Source organism: Erigeron canadensis, chromosome 3 (assembly GCF_010389155.1).
Source record: "Erigeron canadensis isolate Cc75 chromosome 3, C_canadensis_v1, whole genome shotgun sequence".
Classification (NCBI taxonomy): Eukaryota; Viridiplantae; Streptophyta; class Magnoliopsida; order Asterales; family Asteraceae; genus Erigeron; species Erigeron canadensis.
The window spans coordinates 13,591,029-13,596,402 of NC_057763.1; positions in this window are offsets into that span (position 1 = coordinate 13,591,029).

The following is a 5,374-nucleotide window of genomic DNA, read 5'->3' on the forward strand; positions in this document are numbered from 1 at the left end:
TTGTTTGTAATCCAGTTGTTTCATCATTGGACACCCTTCACTAATTGGTTATTAAACATACATACATATATTTATATACATATATTTATACAATGATGTATAAAATGATCCTCAAAATATGTTATAAATTTTACATATTATCACACACAACAAATATCTGAAAAATAGTTTTAATTTTATATCCTGATTGTACACTAAACCGAGATTAGGTTTAGAAGAGGGGATAACGGGTGTTTTTGGTTGTTTGTTGGCGATTCCTCGAAGGTAGAGTTTTGATCTCTTTACGTCAATCAATTATGGTTTGATTGTTAACCGATTGAGATCGTACTATTCTGTTTTAGATCTGTTCGACCGTGTTTAGCACGCTCATGGAAGGATATTATCATATCCCGATATCCAATGATGCTTTTGCCTAATCATCGTAGGCTGTGGAAGCTTCGGGACGGAGAGTCATCGTCCCGCAGCACGTTGTTGATATGTGAGTATATTGTTGTAGGTTGCTGGAGCATCTCTTATGGAGAGAAGGGGACGTCCAGATCTGTGTGTTTTCTGGAAATAAGGAGAATGAGAATTTAGGTTTAGACTCATCCATATATATAGGAATGAAAATCTTGGAGAATAAGTTTAGGATTTAGGGAAATAATATGTCAAATCTTGATATTTAATATGGCCAGACGTGATAAGATCAAATCTCGTTAATTTAGAAGGAAGAGATTTAGATAAGACTTACAGTGGGTACCTTTGTCACGCAGGATCGGTTCTGTCACGAAGGTCATGTTACGTCACGAAGGGTGACGTGCACCATCATATCCTATGTATCATATACATAATTGTAATCTCTTCCGGGGCAACGCTCGAATAACATGTCTTGTTGTTATTTAATACGAGATAAATTATCACTTTTAATCTTTAAAAATTTACTATACAATATCATTATAGTATTTGTGTGTCATCCAGATGTTTCATCTTTGGAAACCCTCACTAATTGGTTATTATACATATACACATATATTTATGGGAAAAGTTTTTCCGTGTGTGTAACTTGTGATCAACTACTATTGTATGAAACAAAACTTTAGTCGGGTTCATTGTATCTAAGTAATCTGCTAAAACTGAACGAATCGTGTAAGAAATCAACGTGACACCCCTAGACATATGATACATGGCCCAATGAGAGACCTCCACATCAGCTTGTTTACACAATTCATTCAGTTTAAACAAGTTACTTACATACAATGAACCCGACTAAAGTTTCTTTCATATAATAATAGCTGGTCACAAGTTACATACACATAGATACATTTCTCCATATTTATATACATATTTTTATATATAGTCACTTCCATCCCAAACGGCCAAACTGCCTAACCTTCGTCTCCATGTATCAACCAGATCCATTCATCACACTTTGAGGAACAGATCAATGTTCTGTGAAAACAGCAATTTACTCGCACATCTCGCCAAAATCGATCTCGTTAGCATCGATTCATACAATCTCTATATATCTATCTTGGAGGGACTGCACCCCTTCAGAGTCGACACAGCTAAGTAGTAGGATTGATAAGGAATACATTCTACATGAAATATACATACGAACAATCAAGGAAAAAAGTTGATTGTTCTCAAACACTTTCCATACTTCCTTATGATTTTAACTTCCGTGACTAGCTAAATATTAAGATTGATAAAAACCCACGTCTCTATTAGTCAATGGGTTCAAACTAATAGAGACATGGGTTCAAACTTCACAAAGATCCTCATATTCTTTCAAGCAGACGCCTCCACTCTAATTCCACTTAATCATTCTCGCTTATTGCTCGACTATACGGAGAATCAGAAATAAACGTGTCTTCTCAAACAAGGGCCCATCGCTTCGTTATGCAATCAAATAGATCCCATAAATCCCAAAGTGGTCCAAATGGTGTAATTTTAGCTTTTAATTTCGTTTGTAATTATATTTTCAAACTGCTTGTATTAATTACTAGCTGCTCGCTTGTTTTCTTACATAATACTGTAATAAGAATCATGAATGTTCAAAGAGACTCCCACATAATCTCAAAACTACTAGATCAGGACATACAACACTTCTTAAATCTTAATCATTTCAACAATCCACTTACAACTTATGAGTTTATCCTTCGAACAAAGATCTCATCATCGATTTTGGTAATTTTATATTTTACTTCCAGAAACTAAAGTTACAAGTGAAGAATTGCAATTCTTGCGCTATCACTACTTTAAAAAGCATGGAACATGAATCTCGTTCGCCATTGGAGCCCCGTGATCTAAACTTTTGAGAGTAGGTTAGCTAAATTTGGAAGGCCTAGAATATCTCTTTTGGAGGCCGAATAGCGCTTCTAAATTGTGTCCTCGACAGCCTTCCAGTTTAAGCCTTTTCTCTTTTAATTTCAATGCTCCGGTAGAGGTACTGGACTCCTTTAAAACTTTCCGGCGGAAAGAATTTTGGTTAAGCAATTTTGGAACTCGTTTTTTTCAATTGGGTAGCTTGGGTGACCCTGTTATATCCGGCAGACGTGGGTTCCGAAAATTAAAAGATATTAACATTTCTATTGTTTAAATGGTGGGGTGATGGTGTGGGGTCATCCATGTCCTTTACTCAAATTTCAGGGGTTGATCATTGTTGTCTCTATCCTGAAATGCAGCATTCGTGATGGCAGCTTCATCCGATTTTGGATTGATCAGTTGATTTTCAATGAGCCTTTAATGCTTAATTATAAGAAAGATTGCCTCTTTCAGCCAATTCCCCTCATTGGCGATGGCGCTAGAATTCGTTATTAGGAAGATGAAATCGATGTCACTATTGTAACTTCGGCCAACACACAAGATGAGACTTTACCACCGTGGAGCGGCTTTTTTCAAAAAGATGAGGGGGAAAGTCAGTAAGATGTCGGAGAAGCAAAATATACGAGATCACACTCACTTGAAATTAGATTGGTTGGTCATGGAAATAAACATAAACTCATGAGGTACCTTGATAGAATCATAGTTAAATCCATTTGTCATGCTATCCAGCGCTCTTTTGTCAGTCCACCCCCTTTGCTGTTACAATGGAATAAATGGAATAAATCCCCGGCGGACAAATTTTATATCGCTAAGGGAAAACAACCTTATTTCCTATCAGAAAAATAGTTTTAGATTCATTGAGACAATTTTTTTTTTTTTTTTCAAATTTATGATTATGAAATCAGATAAACTAAAAATAATGACATGACAATAAGCGTAAAAAAAGAAAAAAAGTTCTTTTTATTCCGGCGAAAGATTTCTATAGCTACAAGAGTTCGATTTTAGAATCGCGTAAACCACGTAAAAAGCCCTAAGATAAATGGATACTTAAATTTAAAAAATAAAATAAAAATAGACTTTTGAACTCATTTTTTTTATCAATTAAATTTTTACTAAAAAAATATATCTGATTGAATTGACTTGTTCAATCTCGACTATTGAATATAAATAAGCTATTATGAATTCGAGCAAGCCGCAATGGTGAAATTGGTAGACACGCTGCAGTGCTAGAGCATCTCAGTTTGAGTCCGAGTGGCGACATGTCATCTTCTAAACGAGATCGAATAGATCCAACTTATTATCATATGTGCAACCTAGATGTTATGGAGGTCGCAAAATGACCAAATCTTCAACAACTGGGGATGCTCCCGGCATTTGCCATGTGAAGAAACGACCTTTATGTGGCTATCTACCATATCTAAGCTCAACATAATCGATAGAAATAGATGGGCATTGTTTGAATTTAATCTTTACTACTATGTTCTGTTATGTCTTATATATCTGTTTTGACTCATTTTGTTTGCTCAAGCTCCCTGCTTGTTTGATTTATCAATATATTGTCGTTCATAAGGGGAAAAAAAAAAAAGCGCACAAAAAGAAAAATATAATTTTATTTTTTTTATTAAAAATAAAATAAAAATGAGGACGGTGCCTCCTTGTTCTATTATTCACCAACAAAAGGTATATTTACACGCTAACATTTTCGGGCATGGACAAGCCCCATCCCTACTAGTGTTGACGAGAACAACAACAATATAGTCTCCAATCCATTATTCTTCTCCTGACAATCTTTGATTCCAAGATATTTGGTAATTAATGGAACCCCGAGGTACCTTACAGGTAGTTTGCCTACCTTAAACAGAAACATCTCCAAAATCTGATCTTTTACCTCCTGTTTGACATTGCCAAAAAATATTGAACTTTTCCGAGTGTTAGGTTGCAATCCCGAATACTGACTGAATTGAGACAGAGCATCTTGTATAACTTGAGCCGATTTCACATTACCATAACACAACGCCAAAAGGTTATCAGCAAAACACAAATGAGTAATACCTAAAGCTTCACACCCCGAATGGTATTTAAATCCACCAGTTTGTCTTATCCTTCTTTTGATCAGAAGAGAAAAGACTTCCATAACTAAAGTAAACAAATAGGGAGACATGGGGTCTCCTTGCCTTAGTCCTCTAGCCCCATTAAAATACCCCTTGATCTTGCCATTTATATTTACTAGAAAACTTAGCAGTAGTAACACATATCATAATCCATTTACACATCATATCAGGGAACCCAAACCATTTCAAAATGTCCCCTAGAAACCTCCAGCTTATTGTATCATATGCTTTCTGTAAGTCTATCTTCATTGCACATTTGGGCCTACCACTCTTACAGTCATAGTATCTTAGTAACTCTTGTGATAATAAAATGTTGTCGGTAATCCTTCTCCTAGGGATGAATGCACTTTGATTGTCATCAACAAGCTTCTCAAGAACAATCTTTATTCTACTAGTTAATATTTTGCTAATCACCTTATATACCACATTGCAACATGCAATGGGCCTGAAATTAGAGACTTTAAGTGGAGTTTCAACCTTAGGGACAAGTGATAGCACTGTAGCATTAAGTCCACCCAGCTCCTCATCAGTCTCAAAAAATTCTCTATTGCCTCACAAAAATCATCTTTTATAATGTCCCAAGCCACTTTGAAAGATTTAGCAGTGTACCCATCTGGGCCAGGAGACTTATTGTCATCAATTTCATCTAAGACATCCTTAATCTCTTCTTTAGTTACCTCTCTTACCATGAAATTACTATCAACATCACTTACAGTAGTTTGGAATAAGTTCTCAGGATGTTGAATGTCACTAACCTCCATAGCAACCCCCAAGAAGTTCTGAAAATGGTGAATAAACTGGTCAGCAACCTCTTCCCCCTCAAATTTATCACCAGCTTCATTCCTTTGATAACTCTATGGAAATATGCACTGTTACTATCCCCCTCATGCAACTAATCAATTTTACCTTTTGGAACAACTTCTCATCCTTGCAAGCATTCACATACTCGGATAATGTTT